The 17875-nt window shown below is 48.2% G+C and overlaps 1 long non-coding RNA gene across 4 annotated transcripts in view; it reads left to right on the forward strand.

Moving 5' to 3' along the window:
* Positions 1 to 16805, forward strand: part of LOC105748120 (uncharacterized) — an 88516-nt gene extending 71711 nt beyond the window's left edge. For all 4 annotated transcript variants that reach the window (XR_007479107.1, XR_004484582.2, XR_004484581.2 and 1 more), the window contains 2 exons: positions 11157 to 11237; positions 12208 to 16805. This is a non-coding gene — a long non-coding RNA (uncharacterized LOC105748120). The remainder of the gene's footprint in view (positions 1 to 11156; positions 11238 to 12207) is intronic.
* Positions 16806 to 17875: the final 1070 nt, after the last annotated feature.

Below are 17875 nucleotides of genomic sequence, written 5' to 3' on the forward strand. Positions count from 1 at the left end.
AGCCCGAGGGACCCTGGGCTGGGGTCTTGGCGCCCTCTCCGTGCCTGCCTTGCTCCCCAGCTGCTTACACAGCAGCCCTTGCCTCCCCAGGAAAGGCTCAGCCCCACGCAGAGCACAGGCTCCAGCAGCCCCCGCAGATAACTGTGCAGGGGGACACGGGGCCTCAGGTGGGCAGTGTTGCTGACCTGGGGACGGTGCCCCTGGGCCTGTCGAGGTCCTGGCAGCATGTTTCAAGGATCATTGTCAGACTGGGTCATGGGGCCAAGCTCTTTACTAGCTGGTTCTCCTTGGTGAAAACTTACAGAAAACTTTTCCTTCTCAGTCTGCATTTTCAAACGCGTGACACACTTCTCTGAGGGCTTGGCTGGCTACCCTTCAGATAGCCCAGTGAGAGACAAGACCACCAGTTTTCATGCAGGTCACACCTCTCCACCTGATACCCCATGCTTTCTACAGAGGTTCTCAGTGGGAGAAAAGTTATGTTTATGGGGCAAGTTCAGAGAGCTTGTGTCTCCTTTCCAGAATTTACTTGGTGGCTTCACCCTATGTGGTGGAGAACCCCGTTCTCTTAAGTTTGGGTGGTTCCATCCAGCCTCTACCAGGAATTACGTCTTTAAAGACTGCCTGGGTAGGAGAGTCCAGGACTCCCTTGGGGATTGGCGAGGGGCATCTATGAATCCAAGGGGGAGGAGCTGAAGAGGTGAGCAATCTGGGAAGAGAAAGCCAGGTCGAGGGCAGATGAAGTTGTGCTGATTGCCTGTAAGTCACAAACCTGAAGTTTTGTCAGAGCTCTGGGTAAGGAGAGAACCACCCTGAATAGATAAGTATCTTAAATCGACTTTACAAGGAACTAAGCTGAGAATGGTAGATATTCTTCATCACTCAAAATTGTTAGTCCAAAAGGCCTAGAAAAGGCTAGCCACTTCTGGTGGTTAAAACCAAGCGCTCCCAGTTTTCTGCACAAAAAACCTGGAAATTCTCTCCCTACATCCTGGAGGGTCTGGCCATGGAATGGCTGTGTGAGGCTGCCCACTTGTGGCCAGCATCAGCAGTGCGTGTGTAACCTGTTGCTGGAGGCTCTGAAATGCAGTCATTTTAAAGGTCTTTTTTAAAAGACCTTTCTCAGTCACTCTCTCTACACGTGTCACTCCATATCCAGGGCTTAACCATTCTGCTTTGTTATCTTTCTAATCCGTACTTTGCTCTCTTTGGACTCCAAGGTCACTACTTTCCAGTAAGTTCTTCCACTGGCCTCCCAGCTGATCTTTTTAAAATGTAAATCTGCTTGTCTTTCTCTTACTCAAAGCCCTTTAATAGCTCCTCCTTTTCCAGGTTCCAGTGCCTCTCTCAGAAGATCCCTGAGGCCCGCTTCTCTGCCCTGGACCACATCTTTACTCGTCTTCCTCTCTTTTCCTCATCCATTCATCTGCTGACACCTGTGCATTCTTAGGAGTCGTCTCAGGTATCACCTCCTCCAGGGAGCCCTCTGGATTACATTAGATAATGTGATGTAATGTAATAAGGGGGGGGAGGGAGAAAACGTGAGCACACCGCGTTATAACCAAGTGCTTTTCTTCCCCTCCTGCAAGACATAAGCTACCTGAAAGGGGAGACTTGTTTTCTCTGTGTCACAGTGTCTGGCATATCACTGTTGCTCACCACTATAGAGGGAATAAAGGGAGACAGGATAAAAGCAGGCGAAGACCCAGATCACCGACTGATTCCTCTTGGGCGTGATGGAGCTCAGGAAAGAACTAAGCTAAGCTCCAGGCCCAAGAGTAAAGGCACAGCCAGTCAGTGCGGGCGAAGAGAAGTCCATCACGGCACGGAGCTGGCCAGCTAAGCCCTCCTTCCAGCCCGCCCTCCTGCTCCTCTCAGAATGCTTCTGTGGACCCACCCGCCTGTATTGCACACCTTTTTGATATGTGCCCTAAGTACCGTCCAGAGTCTAGGTCTCAAGAAGTATTTGCTGATGGACTTAATTACTTATTTGACAGGCGGCAAGAGCACATCCTGAAGTGTCAATTAAGACCTGTGTTAAATCAACTGTACTTCGATTTTTAAAAACAGAACAGGGAAGGAAAAGAAAAATGGCGTGTGTTTCTGACCGTCTGTGGGTATGAGGCACTGCGCTGGCCACTGTGGGCCAGCAGAGAGAAGGCATTGTTCTGTGCCTGCAAGGAGCTGACCGTCTAGCTGGGAAGAAGACAGAGCATGCAGGCCACGTTAGGGAACGAGATAGCAGATGTGAACGTGTCACAAGGCAGTGTGTGATTAATTGGCAGACAAGGAGCTCAAGAATGTGGTGGGGATTGAGCCAGATAATGTATGTCCAAGTGCCTCAGCCCTTCAGCACTCCTGACCCCAGCCAGCCCTGCCGTCCACCTCCCTCACACCCTGTTGATCCACCTCATACAATGAAGGTACTCGGCCAGTGCAAAGCCCCACATGCCCAGGCCCCAGCCCACCTCCCAGCCCCGTGTGCCCCCCAGCCCTTCAACCCAAAGCTGCAGAGATACCGAAGTGAACTCCCATCTTACTTCTGTAGCGCCCACCTTCCTTGCTTGTCCAACCTTGTCCCTCTGTTAAAACCTTCCTTTTCCTTTAAAATTCAGCCTAGAGTTCCTCCGTAAAGCCTGCTGAGTCTGCAGGCAGAGCTCCTTCCACGTGCTAGGCGGCGATGCTCGTGTGCTTCTGTCCTGCGAGGCGAGGGATGTAAACTTCTGCCGCAGGGACAGTGTCTTTTCCCTTCATACTCGGAGCACCTGACATGCTGTCTGACATGGAGCACATGTCCCTTAAGTGTTTGTCATTGACTGAAAGGACTTAACACATTGGAAGGACTGAGTAAACATCGGTTGGCTTTGCACGGTTAAGACATAAGTGCTATGAGTGCAGGAGAGGGTGACATGCCCGAGTGGTCCAGGGAGGCTCCGTAGAGCGAGAAGGGAATATTGAACTGAACCTTAGCGGTTTTGTACACTTAAAACAGGCAAGGAATGAGAAGGATCCCGGGTGGAGTAGCTCAGTGTCTGTGGCTGCTGGCAACCCAACTGGCCTCTCAAAACAGAAAAACAGACCAGAGGGAGGGAGCCCCGCAGAGTGGGGTAGTGGAGGCAGCAGATTTTAGTTGGAGCAGAGGGTTTACCTAAAGGAAGTCGAGAGAATGCCCTGGAGGAAGTTTGGACTTAGGTGGAGGAAAGACCTCAAAAGCAATGGGCTGTTTTGCTGGCAGCGGACGCCCTTTGTTACTTTTGAAAACCATGGTGACTTGATCAAAGTGGTGTTGAAAGTGGGAGCTGCCCTGTGGCCCTGCCTTCATTTTATACCGCAGCCAGAGGCCCAGGTGGTGACCAAGATGCTTAGCCTCCAGGTGTGAAGCCCCTCTGCTACGCAGAGCCTCACCTGGAAAGGCTGGACTTTCTATAAACAAAGGTTTTCCTTCTGACGCTGCCCTTGACCTGGCTCTGAGCTGTTGATTCTTTGGGTCCATTCAGCTCTGTCCTGTCCTTCTACCCTCGTGACTGGCAATGACCCGGAGAGTGGCAGCACCCCTGCAGCAGGTGGCCTCCAGAGCTGAGTCACCGCCCTGGGAACCGTGCCCTGGCAAACCGGGAGCTCTCCACTTCACCCGGCTCTGCAAGGCTCTCAGGGCACCGCCAGAGCTGCGGAGAAAGCTTTATGCATCTAGAGTGTCACCAAGCTGATAGGAAAGTGAAATAAAGGCAATTGAAGACCAAAAAGGAAACTGTCCTAATGGTAGTTTCTCGCTGGTATCTTTGGGAAAATACAAAGAGTTTTTTTCACAATTATACTTACGGGCCGTGGTGGTTTTATTTGAACATACCCAAATTATCCATTTACGGGTATCTTTAAGAATGGAATGAAGAGGATTTTAAAACGATGGTTTAAGATTCTGTTAGACCTTGTAAAGTAAGAGAGCTTAAGGAATAAAATGATATGAAGAGATACCTTAAGCTGTCAGTATTCTCGGAAATGAGCAAATGAGGTTTAGGGTTTTTTTAAGTTTTTCTTTATCATTCATAGATACTCTGATGGCTGTTGTTTTTAAAAAATTATGGTGCTTTTAGTTCATCCCTGAGAAGATAAAAATGTAGTGTTGTTCTTGAAAGGAGGGTTGTTTTTTTGTTGTTGTTGTTTTTGATGTTTTTTTGTTTAAGTCTGGCTTGTTTACTACACCAGTGAATAGAGACGACCTCAGTCTAAAAAAACAAGTCTCTCCTCGCCTGGCAAAATAAGCCTTTTTCAAGTAGCAAAAGAATCGCAAGTTTGATCACCAAGTCGTCATTTTAGCTGATTAGATTTTACAGAAGACAAAACAGGAGGCTCTCTACATTTTCACAACTGAATAGCTCTTAGGAAGTACTCCCAGCTTATTCAGTTCCTGTAAGGCCGTCACAAGTCTGGTGACAATCAGACAGTTGCCTGAATGCGAATGCTCTGTGTGGTTAACTGTGCTGTGGCCACTGTGAGCTTTCAGAATCGGAGAAAACGGCATCACATCTCTTGCTTTTTGAGTATGCAATTCTTTAACTTAAAAAAAAAAAAAAGCTTCATTTTTTTTTTAAACTTCACACATCGTGTGCCCAGCTGTTCTCTGCAGCTGAAGTGTCCCTGAAGGCAAAAACCCCAGTCATTTTCTGGGGCAAATGGTCTTGAGCGTTGGGTTTTTTCACATGCTCTGACCGCCCTGGGGCAGTTTTCAGCAGGGCCGGGGAACTCACTACTTAGTTTCCAAAGATGCTGTGAGCTGTGACCAGGAAGTTGGGTTTTCTCTGTTACCATCTTGTTTACTTTCCGTGAGCCACACAAAACTATGGACGGTCCAAAGTGTTCCCAGTTTCTCGAAGGCAGGAAGAATTAATGCAGCTTCTACCAGCAACCAGAGCCATATCCTGATTCCTACAACCTTTATGATCTCAGATCAATAAAGGCCAAATTGAAATGCATTTGGAAGTTAGAGGTCAGTTGATTCTAGAATCCATTCCAGTCTAGACTCACTGGATTTGGGCGTGCAGTTTCGAGAGAGGATTTTAAAAGGAGGGGAGCTCTATTCTTTGTTTTTTGACCTGTGCTGGGAGGGAGAACTAATCTGCTTTGGGAGTAGAAGTTGCAAAAAAGCCAATCCCAGTGACCATACAGAAAGATTCATGAGCACTCGCCCTGGACTCGGCATGCCCGCCTGGACGGAAGCCGGCAAAGGGTACCAGCCTGACAGCGTTGAAGCATCAGAGCGTCAGAAGGCTCTTGAGAAGCACTCGGGCCCTGAGGGGTTAAAAAGGCAGAGACAGCCAGTCAGCAGGTGCCCGCCGGGCATGGATTTGTGCATCCTGCCCTTCTGAAGTCAGAGCCAAGCAACGTTCTTCACGGTTTTGAGTGATTCACGATGTCTCTCTCTCGGCAGGGCCACTTTCCACTCATGGGCTTACGACTGAAGCCCCTTAGGAGCAGGCCAGAGTGGAGCCCAGCCTCACACCTCATGTCACATCTGAGAATCATTTTAGAGCACAGGGGAAACTGTCACAGACAGCTGCTTGTTTCAGAGATGAGACTGAAGCAGGGGCCGTGGTCGGCCGGAGGTCACGGTGCGGGGAGCAGAGGCCGGTGGGAGCCGGGCCGCCCTCCTCTGACCACACAGCTCCTGCCCCAGCCTGGTGGGAGAAGCTGCTGCCCTTGGACGATGCTTAGAAAATGGCTTAGGTCAGAAAGGAGAACCTCATCTGCACAGAATGAAACAAATCAGTTACTTGTGTAGACAGCTTCCGCCCAGCCTCCTTTGTCAGCCTGGTGAATTTATTAGCTCCTGGGCTTCCAGAAACAAGAATAATAGTATTTCTATCAGTGTGCCGAAATGGGAGACTCGATAGACCCCCCCCCCTCTCTTTTTTTTGGATGAGAATTAGCTTATTTCACGCTAGTTCTTAATAAAACAAACGTCGACTCCTTCCCACAGGAGACAGAATTGAGCAATGTTCTGAGAGCACACTGTGCTCCTCGGGGCACTGAGTGAATGTCATGTTTAGAAGATGCTCTAGACGCTTGCACGTGTCTCCTGGGAATAGAGTGAAGGGCGGTGGAGACAGGGCAGAGAAGCCGCCGCTGGAGGAGCAGTGACTCACCCTTCCTGCCTGGCCAAGGACTGCAGGCCGGGCCTCGAGAAGCCCACGGGAAAGGACTCGGTTCCCCGTGAGCCCCGGCGTGAACCAGTGACCCCTGCTGGGCCCACGCGCCACCATGTCCTCCAACACCCCCCCACCCGCTTCCGTGTCCACAAGAGCTGCAGAGAAGGACATGCCAGGTCCCTAGCTCTCTGCCAGCGGCTTCCCTGATCCCCTAGGAGGACGATGTCACCTGTCTTTGTATAAGGACAACACCCTGAACCAAGAGATGGATAGAGTTACTCATCTGAGGAGGAAAACCCAGTCAAAGGAAGTTTCCCACCCAAGGCCTCGGTGGTGGTGGGGGAGGGGGGGCGGGGCGGGCAAGGGGCAAGTGCTGCAGGGTCCTTTCAGGTGGCACGGAGGCAGCTGTTACAGATCGCTTTGTTGTGTTAACCGCGCGATGCTTTCGTTAACTAAACATGTCAGAAGTATCAATGAAGCATGCCCGACAAGATATTTTCGTGGGAGGAGCTGTCCCGTAGTGCCAATGACAGTAAGTACCACCTTCCGTCCCCCCAGCCCTGGGAGACAGGGCGGAGGGCAGTCAGCTTGTGTTTAGCTTCTGAGCATGATTTTATGGGACGAATAACAACGTTTTCCTCCCCATCACCTATATTGTCTTCATCCTTAAGGTAGACATGTATTTTAAAAAGGGGCGGGAAGAAGCGTTGGGCCGTGTCCCTGCCAGCTTTCCCGGGCATCGCGCTCCGGGGCGCTGGGCCATCCCTCCATGTGCTGCACACAGAGCTGGCCCCAGGGAAGGCCTGGGCGGTTGTTTAACTTACGTCTGCCTCGGATTTTTTGAATACTGGCTTTATTTGTATGGGCTTAAAAAATTATAATGTAGCAAATGTTTCAAATTTAAGCCGTGGGTAAAGTTTTCCTAGCAGAAAATTACACAGTAAGCTGGAGAAACGGAATAGAAAGCCGCACGGGGGTTCTCCTTAAGGTTTTTGTATTCTCATGGGACTCGAAGGCATGCCTCGGGCCTCCAGAGACGAAGGGACTGGGGCGGAGGGTGTGGAGCTGCCCCTCCCCGAGCGTCCTGCGCACCTGCAGAGGGCAGCATCTGAGCTGCGCAAGCGCTGCATCTCCAGCTGATGTAACCCAGCGCCCCAGATGCCTGCATTCCCCACAGACAGGGGTACCCGTATACCCTATTCATCAAGGCATCCTGAGAAAGGGGCTCCCAGTCTCTCTGGGGAACCCAGGAGGAACCGACCACCCCAGTATATTCTTGCCCACCCCTCTGCGGACGTGGAGGAAGCTAGGAGGCCCTGGGAAAGCTTATTATCCTGACCCCAAAATCTGGTGCCTCACCTGTGGGCCCCATAGCCCCTAGAGTTTCCCCTGTCCTAGAACCTAACCCACTGCCTGCTTGTCTGGACGCCTGCTAGCCTGCTGAGGCCGTGAGGACTGGCGCCCTGTCTTGTTCACTTTGTGTCTCCAGCATAGTGCTTCCCATCCAGCAAACATCTGTTTTTTCTGTTCTTCATAAATTTCATGTGTTTTCTCATCTCCTGCCACCTCAGATCTCAGTTAACTTTCAATACTGTGTGAGGGTGCACGCGCGAGGAATACATACGTGAGCTCACGCTCACACACACACACACACACACACACCCTGACTGCAGTCCTGTGTGGCCTCAAATCCCTGCCAGTCTAATTTCCCAAAGGCCCCAAATGCAGTGGCATTCCCCCGTTCTCACTGATTGCACCTCCCTGCTACGTTTAACAATGCTAGCATCCCCTCCCGGAAACCCCCTGTTCTTCCACTTGCCCATGTCACACCTGTGGAGCCCAGCTCAGGCCCCTTTCCTCTTTGAACAACCCCCGCCCCCGCCCCGGCCAGCCCCACACTCATCCAGCCCTAAATGACTGCTGTGCTCTCCTCTGCGTGCACCCTGCAGCAGCTTACCTGTTCTGTGTGTTAGACGTCGTTCCACAGTTAGATTGTAAGGTCGTGTGCAAGTGCATCCGCGTCGTCTCCTTACCTGGTTTTCTAGTGTCTAGCCCAGTGCCGGGCTCTTAGGAGGCAATCAGTGAGTGCCTGCTGATTGATTTTGAAGCACCTGTCTTTATCATTAGTACTGAGAAGTGACTCGTGGCTCTGTAGCACTGCTGTTGTTAATCAACCTCAATGAAAGACATGACTGTCCCAGCCCCTCCCTCGGACGTGGCCCTAAATTCGCCCCCATACAAGCCGTTTTCCTGTGGAGCCCTTGTTCCATCCTGTCGTTATCTGTTTATTGTTTACTTACACTGGACTCACCTGCCTTGCTTGCTCTCGTGTCCTCTGAGCCTCATTCAGCTCCTGCTACGTTGGAATCTCGGTGAATCCGTGATGCGTGAATAGATGGCGGGACATGGTTAGAATAGCCTCGTCCCAGTGTCAGATTGTATCTGTCTTCTCTTCTCTTGGACTCCCGACTCCTTGCTGCAACATCCCTTGGCTTACGTGCTACCCTTTCCCGCCAGAGAAGCCCCCAGCCCCACAGGTTCTGTGTACTGATGGCCAATATTATTTCAGTCTTTCACACCAACTTTAACATATTGATTATAATGCCTTAGGAACTGTTATCCAGAATGTTAGACGAGCCATCCCCTCCTGGGGAAACTTGGGGGTGATGGGGTTAGTTGACATTTATTGAAGGTCTGTGTACCTACCGTGTGTCTTATTTGAGTTAGTTATATTTTCACAACTCAGAATTAACATTATTATTTTCACTTTATAAATAAAGAAACTAAAGCTCAAAAGGGTTAAACAGTGTGTCCAAGCTGTGTAACAGGTGACAGAGGGAAAATCTGAATCCTGGTCTTTCTGATCTCAAAGCTTATACTGCTCGTCTCTCTGTTCCCAGTTACATGGGCCACTAAATGGGAGGTTGCTTAATAGTACTTTAGGGTAGAAAGGCAGTGCCTAAGTACTAACCTCAGATAAGCTAATGCTCATGAGGAAAGTCAGAGATAAGGGAAAGATACTCATTGGCAGGTTGATTCTAAGCAGGGATTGACAGAGGTCAGCTTCTAACACCTTAAAAGTTCAAAAGGGTGACCGCTGAGCACCTCTGTGTGCTCTGTGGGGGCTCTGTGACAGGGGGCTGTCAGTGGAGAGTGTAGGTTGACCCCTGACAGCCCCCGCCAAGGAAGCAGCAGGAATCCCGTTAGTGAAGCGAGCTCACTGGCTCTCGCTCTCCCCTTCGGTGATGGGCTCGGTACAAGCCTCAGCGCCATCCTTAGATGAGAGCAGCTGTAGAAGGCACAGACTTCCAGTGCTCCTGGGAAGGGGGAAGGGCAGAGAAGTTATGGGAAGCTGAAAATGCCTCCGTCAAGCTTATATCCTCATAATTAAGAAGCCTTAGCACCAACTCATACAGTTTTCTTGACCAAACCTTTTTGTGCTCTGGTCTCCCCAACTGCAGATGATGTCCGTGCATCTAAGTCTTAAGAGGCTGCAGGCACAGGTCCCAAGTTCCTCAGAGAAGTGACAGCAAGGATGGAAGAAGCATAGTGCAGAATTAGGCTTTATCACATGCTTTTACAAGAAAAGGTTAATTGAAGGAGGACTTCCCAGCAGCTTAAATGAACTATTCCAAAGACTTTTCCAAAGACTGAAAAGCTCCCAGAAAACAGCAGACTGGCATTCCCCGCAGTCTGATGCACGTCTCAGCCACTGTCAAAAAGGGAAAGAGCTCCTCTCTGACTTGGGTCCTATCCTCATCTTTATGATCAGACAATTTTGGAAACACGCTATCATTTTATAACGTTGTTTAAATATTCCAGGATTGTGTGTGACTCCACGTCGGCTTGAATTGTGTGTGTTTACCCTGATAGATCTCCCTTCCCATGTGTACTTCTCCACTTGCTTGATTTTTTTTAGATTGATTTTTCTGTTGTAAGACAGTACTGAAGATACCTGTTGCTTTTCTCAACCATTTCTCTTACTGGTCAAGATCCTCTTGAATTTCAATCCCAACTCTGAAGAATCTTCCTAACATAGTACGTCCCTGTTTTGACGGCATCTTGAAGCGCCTGAGCACAGTCCCGCTCGGTAGCACTCAGCTGAAAGGTCACACCTGTAAACCAGGTCTGACGCGTCCGCTGATGAGCAAGCCTGCTCTCTGGCCTTGGCGGTGTTTAAGTTCCTCCTCCGAGGGGTTGTAATCATTAACTTAGACATTTCAATAGGCAGTCACTTGACAGGACAGACTTTCCTGCATGGCACTGCTGAGTCACTCAGCCTCTCGCTGGCAGAAACGTGAGCGTTTGAGAGCCAGGCCTCCCTAAGAAACCTTCCTTGGAGCTGCTCCGAAGCCCTCCCAGGAGCTGGGCAGGCCCCGTGTGCGGAAGACTCGAGCGTTCCCTCGAACAACCAGTTTTCAGGAACGAAGACCTCGACGACGTGGGCTCCCGCTCCTGTGATGTGGTGAAAGGTGCTTTCCACCTTTAAAGTCAGACCACATAGGAGAGAGTCACCCGGATCCTTTTCTAGATTGTCCTCCGCCTGATTCCCAAGCAGGAAAAGGGCAAATTTACAGACTCGTGCTGCCCTCTGCTGGCCCTCTGGAGTCTGTGCTGCTGCAGCAGGAGGTTGCAAAACCAGTTTGGGAAATAGAAGCCTCGTGTGCAGGCTGCTTTCATGCCTTTCTCCGTGACTGGAGGTATAGGGTCCATACAGTGCTTTACTTCATAAGACGTCTAGCTGAACACACCTTAAGGGGCTGTGAAATGCACGCAGCCACACCAGCTTCACACAGAGGGAACTCCAGCTTGAGGAGGTGTGTGCCGCTCGCTGGGCAGGAACTTTCCCAGCCTGTGTGTCTTGAGCAGGAAAGAGAAGGTGCTCCTTTTTCCTTCTAAAAAATTCATCTCTTTATCACACTGGTGGAGTAACGAGAGAAAAAACTGACTTTGTTTCCTCTGTCAACTCTGGGATGTTTCCTAAGGGCTCATATACTGTCTTTTAAATTCCAGGTGCTGACCTTCTGAACAAATGCCCCCTGAGGATTTCTGTGCCTGGAAAATATCTGCCTACAGATTTCTTTGACACCCTATGTAAGTAGAGGCTTGTGCTCAAAACTCAGTCTCACGGGAGCTTTGTTTTATTTTGTTCCTGGAGGATCCCCCAGTGAGTTTTTTTAGGTGGTCATCAGTGTTTGATCTCGTTTTTTTTTTCTCTAAAACACTCAAGTTCCAATTTACTATCAGAAAAAGTCTATAACACGAACTTCTGCTTAAAATCAAGGGTATGGATCCCATATTCAGGTCTCAGAATGGGAAGAGGAGAAGGCAGAAAATATTAAAACCACTCACTTTGGTCAATTCAGTTGGAGACGCCATTTGTAGATCTGAGGGCATCTTTTCAGGGTTTAGTATTCGTCAGACTCCTCTGTGGTTAGCGACTGTGGAATGTGCCCTGTACAGCTCAGGGTGTGGGCGCGGGATCCGGGAGCCCTTCCGTTTGGGAGCCGTGACAGATCTCTTAGCCACATCTCAGGCTGAAGGAAAACCGATATCTTATTTTTATCATTGTAACCGTCATTTATTGAATGTGTACATGTGCTATTTCTAGTTCCACTTGGCTTCTCCTTCTCTGTCTTAATTCTCACAACAACCTTACGTGGTAGGTCTTGTTATTACCCTGATTTCACAGATGAGGAGACTGAGGCACAGAGAGTCAAGTAACTTCCCCCAGTTTGTGCGGGGAGTGAGTTCCAGAACTTGACGTTCCAGCCCCAGAAGTCTGCGTTGGACCATCCCACCAAACTGCCCCATAGAAACGGGCCGCTTTGGAGGACGAGCTGGCGGGCTGTATTTGGAGACGGTGTTTTAGCACTGCCACAGGCCCATGCAGGAGGGGGCTGCTGGACTTAAAAAGGCTTGAGCTTGCTTAAGACTAGTAGGAGAACAAGGCTTCAGAGACGATGTGACTCGCTTACGGTCACTCTGCAAGTCAGAGTGTGGCGGAGGGTCTGGGGCCAAATCCTACCGGTTTCCAAGTTTTCTCCTTCCTCTTGGTTGTTAGGTGCCGCTTCTGCTGTTCGGGACCAAAGCTGGTTTCAGTGGTTTGCTCATGTGCTTATTGACGAAACCCTGCACCTCAGAGCCCGTTTATGTTCAGAGGTCCACATGGCCATGTGAAGATTGGCCGTTACAGTATCTGTAAAGCACCAAGCAGCAAAGAATGGTGAGTAAGAGCCTGGGCCTGGAATCAAGCGGAGTGGAGTCTGAATCCTGGTCTTGCCATTCCTAAACTTTGTGACCAAGAGCAAGTGCTGTACCCTCGCTATGTCTCTGTTCCTTCAACTGAAAAATGGAAGTAACGCCACTAGCCTTGTAGGTGGTTGTGAATGATGAGAAAATGCATAGAAAGCACGTAGCACAGTGTTTGGCACAGAGTAAGTCTTCCAAAAATGGAAGCTGTTATTATTTATCAGAGTACCTTCCCGTCCGCTCCACAGTTCATGTCGGCCTTCACTCTGAAACGGCACTGCAGCGTCCTGATCCATCTAATAAAGCAATGTTTGTGTGTAGTGCTTTTTTAAAAATGACAGTTGTTGCCATACACGGAATTCCACATGCCTCTAAGAACCAGTGCAGGATAGGAGTTTGTGTCTCCGTCCTCTAGATCGGCATGCTGAGGCTCGGCAAAATCAAATGATTGCCCAAGATCCCGCAGCCAGTCAACAGCACAGCCAGCACTTCAGCTTGGAGCCACGTAAGTCAACAGAGAACTACTCCCCACCGTACGGTCCAGCACCTTCCAACCGATAACAGTTGCATCTTTATTCTGGCCTGAATATTTGGGTTAGGACTCTTGTATCCTGAAGTCTGTAACGTTCTGAAGCTACCTTCTTTAAAGACGCGTCATAGTCAGGTACTGTCTCCTTGTGAAATATCCTCACGCCCCAGGGGACGTTATCTTAATCCAGTTTGCTCGTGCAAGAACAGACTGGCATTTCACTTCAAGGAAAGACAACGTGTTTCCACTGTTCCGCTTTTGCCACACAGGAGTTAACCGGTGTGGCTTATTGATTCACATCTCAGGCTCTAACTTTCCTATCAGATCTGGAAGAAAAAAAAAAACAAAGAATGGCAGCTTGCTCCAGAACAGCATGAAGTAAGGAATCGCAGGTGGGATTTTGAAATAGAAACACATTCTTGTAGCCCCTGTGCTGAGAGACACCAAGGAGGGATTTTGTTCTGGAAAGGTGAGCACTTTAATGTGGAGGTGGAGAGTTTAACAATGTTAAGTGTGTGTTCTATGTGTAAGAAAGAGTTGTTAAAAAATAACATTCCTTTCAAACGATGCAGTACCTTAAAACTGTCAATGGTTAAAATAGAGACACCCTGAGTTACAGAAGTTCAGCCCTGCCGTCTCCTGCCCTGAAAATACAGAACAATCAGGTTGATTGTTGGAGGTTGGAGGATGGGGAGGAGTGGAAACACGCTGATGTTTACTGAGTAAGATCTTTCCTTGCAGTTGACTGTCACTGAAAGACTCAACAAAGTAAGCAGAGGGCTTCCCTGGTGGCGCAGTGGTTGAGAGTACGCCTGCCGATGCGGGGGACGCGGGTTCGTGCCCCCGTCTGGGAAGATCCCACGTGCCGCGGAGCAGCTGGGCCCGTGAGCCATGGCCGCTGAGCCTGCGCGTCCGGAGCCTGTGCTCCGCAACGGGAGAGGCCACAACAGTGGGAGGCCCGCGTACCGCAAAAAAAAAAAAAAAAAAAAAAAGTAAGCAGATACCACGTGCTGTCATCCTGTTTACCTATGTACGTCCTGGAAAGAGAATGAACGAGCCCCTGTTAATTTATCAACTTTTTTTCCTTTTCACTTCCCTACTAGTGAACAATGCGATTTTTTTTCTCTGTGTTAATTTGATAGCCAGTCTGCCCACGCAGACCGCTTTGCAGGAAACCGACCTCTTGCTGGACAATTAAACACAAACAGAGGCCCAACTCAAGATCTCTACTTCACTGTATTTTGTTTAAGTCATTTCACAGTCACCAACTAAATACCTCAGTTTCCCCCCAAGGGCTTACAGACTTCAGAGAAGTATACTACGTGACTGATCCCTGTGCTAGTAATTACTCTTTGTCTGCAGAAAATGCCTCCTCGTGTGAAGAGACATACATGGGAAAGAATATATCCACCTTCGTTCTTCTGAATTTTTTGAAAAACATGCTTAAAGGATAATACAGAAAACTTACCATATCTCTTTGTTTCTGCTCAGGTAACAGAACGGTATGGTTGTATATATATGTGTGTGTGTGTGTGCGCGCACGCATATATGTGCATGCGTGGGTGTGACATATATTTGATGTATAAGATATGTATGATCTTATCAGTCATAAATAAAAGGAAGAAATTCACTCTTCAGGGAAACAAACAAACAAAAAAAACAAAAAAACTTCTAAGTGGCAGTAAGCAAAAGCTGTAACTAGTCATTTGTAAAAAGTAAGCAGACCTTTTAGTTCTGGATTTTGAATTTTTTAACTAATGAGAACAATCTGGCTGCATCTTGCATACTTCAGTCATTGTTATTATCAATTACAATAGCATATCCAGAAGGATACAGGGGACCCCTAAATTAATCACAAAATTCGTGAAATAGTTATTTGAGAGTGCCAGTGATTCTTGGCACTTTTTCAATTTTAAATGCTTGAATTTACTATTCAGTTGAAATATTTAACTGCCTGTCACTTGACAAAATATGTGCATTTCTTTGCAGTTAGTGAGCTACTTTGATGAAGTTAGTGATTGCTACCCAGCAATGATTGCTGCTGCAGCCCATAGTGTTCTATTTCCTTATTTAAAGAGATGAAAAAACTAGCCTAGTAGTGGTAGGCACGTGCAGTGATGCTTTTCCATTGTGAAGGGTGAGTCTGCGTTGGGATCTCGTATTGAGGGGTAAGTGGCCAAGCCTGTCAGGGGTAAAAATGGGAATCAGACCTGAGCTGAAGCCTCTGTTCCTCCTGGCTTATACTAACATCCTGCTGAACCCACCTGAAATCCTCAACCACAGGCACATTGTAATTGGCTGTTCTTCCCACAGTCATTTGATGTATGAGGAAAGTTAAAAAGAAAAGCTAAGTTTGTGTTAATTTATTTAAGCAAAGGAAGCAGAATAAGTGAACGGTACAGCCAAGAGTAGAACCATTCTCACAAGGTGACGCTATCATGATAAAACCAAAAAAGGGTGGGGAAATGCTTTAGGTAAAAGAAACCAAAGAGTCTTAATGAGTGAACCTCAGCGGGATTTGGGGTTGAAAACAAGCCACAAAAGAAACTTTTTTGGAGAAAGTGGGAAAAATTGGATATAGGCTACATGTTAGATGATGCTAAGAAATCGTTAATTTTCTTAGGTATGAATAAGATATTGTAACGATATAGAAGAATGGCCTTATATTTTTAGACCTGCTCGAGAAGTTAGGAAAACAATGTCAGGATGGTTGTTGATTTACTTTCAAATGATTCAGCAAAAAGTAGACATATGTTGTACATGTAGATAACATCACTAAAGCAAAAGTGGCAAAAATGAACAGTTATTGAATTTAGGTGGAAGAAATTTAGGAATACATTTATTGTCATTCAAAGTTAATGTATGTGTGAAATTTTTCATAACCATTAAAAAAAAAAGAATGCACATCTCTTTAGTTAGGTGTCCCAGATACAGTAAGTATCTTCTTGAATCCCTAGAACCCTGAAGGGAACAGCAGTAGGCTTCCTAATAAAATGATATCAAGAACCATGATGGGAAGGAGAACAGAACTGCAGCAAAAAATAATTTAAGGAGAAGGGAGAGCAGTGAGTGGAAGGGAGCAGAATCTTCAGTAAAGCCAACAAAACTCCTTTACTCATAGGTGCAATCTAAGGAATTCCATTCTGGAAAAAACATTAGGATCTCATTAGCATCAATATATTACTTTGCCTCTGAGCTATTCCATTGTCCTCCTTAGACCCCCAAATCATAGTCATCCTTTGAATCAAACAAAATTATCTTCAAACGAAAGCACCAGGTTTAGGGAAGCGTTTTCTTGAACGCGTACTAGAGCGCCTGCTTACTTGGTACCATTTACATGTATGTTGTAGCACTTTGACTTATCCTGCACCTGGGCACTCTGATCTGGGCAGCTCAAGAATAAAGAGCCACAGGCACACGCACACACACACACACACACACACACACGCACACGCACGCACACACACACACGCCCCGCCCCGCATCAGATTTGGTGAGAGCAGCACGTGCACAGAGATTTGCTAAAGCTCGATTTAGACCACAAAGTAAATACCTCACAGCGGAGCTCCAACCTTTTCCTTTCTAGGTTGTCTTATTTATTCACTCTGAAGGAAGAACAGATCCTAAAGCTTCTTCAGGAAGCTGGTTTCACATGGTGGTTTAGATTTAAATAGTGATTGTCTAGCACCATTTGAAATCAGTGTTCTTGGGGGAGACCAGCTGCGCTGCCAGGGGCAAAAGGAACGAATGGGACCAGCCCTGAAGACTTTGAAAGCAAAGACCAGCCGGTGAGGGGAGCCCACCTGGCGCTGCCGCTGCAGCTGATCCATCCTCCCTGCCGTCACCCCACCCCCACCCCGCCCAGCTCCCTGCCGCCAGCGGTGAGCAGTGGTGTTACAAACAACAGGTTAATTATGCGACGTCTCACTGCTAGAACTTCACGCTCATTTGTACAATAAACCTTCTATAGTACTTTTCCTGTAATACAGACTCTGTCGTGCATGGGTTAAAAGGCTGAGTGTGTGGCGGATTTATTAATCTTTGGGCCCTTTCCAACCCTTGCATCCTCCTATGACCCCTTAGAGGATGACTGATTTCTTTTGGTGTTCAGAGTCAATATAATTTTCTAGCACCATCTGAAATCGGTTATAATGATTGGGGAAGAGCACCGTGCCGCCGATTAAGAGGAGAAAATGTATTGGTGACCTTTGGAGCCGTGAATAAGAAACAAGAAAACAAATACCAAGGTGGTTTTTCTTCTTTCAGTTTTTGAGTTTCATTGCCCTGAATTACGTGTGTTTTTAATGCTAATAAATGGTTAATAGCGTATTGCTAATGGTTGTATTTTAGAGGAATCCCACAGAATTTGTGGGGATATTTGTTTTGATGCTGGATACCTAGGAAAAAGTGGGTGAAGTGATGCCTCGGGTCACTTGAAAGGCGTAGAGCAGGAGTATATCCCGCTGCGAGCTTGTAGACCTCACCTTCAAACGCTCCCCTGCCTCCGTGGAGTAGAGTGGATCCCGTGGTCCGCCAGGCCCTTTTCTTACAGGGCAGCACCAGGCTCAGGTGGGCTGGAAGCTAAATCTGACAAGGCGCGGGAGGGAACATGGCACGGACGACTAGGTTTCTGTGTCCAGGACACGACAAAGTTAACGTTTCCATTCGGTTTGGAAAGCAAGGTGAAGAAGGCCCCAGGTCACACTTGAACTGCTTTCCTGAATTTTACCTTCTTACCCTGGAAGGGAAGTTGTTAGACCGAAAACAACGCCGGGTTTTCTAGGTCCTAGCAGTGGGGTGAAAAGGCGCGGGAGGAGGCTTCCCTGGTGGCGCAGTGGTTGAGAGTCCGCCTGCCGATGCAGGGGACACGGGTTCGTGCCCCGGTCCAGGAAGATCCCACATGCTGCAGAGCGGCTGGGCCTGTGAGCCATGGCCGCTGAGCCTGCGCGTC

The sequence above is a fragment of the Orcinus orca genome, chromosome 9 (genome assembly GCF_937001465.1).
Source record: "Orcinus orca chromosome 9, mOrcOrc1.1, whole genome shotgun sequence".
In the NCBI taxonomy this organism is placed as follows: domain Eukaryota; kingdom Metazoa; phylum Chordata; class Mammalia; order Artiodactyla; family Delphinidae; genus Orcinus; species Orcinus orca.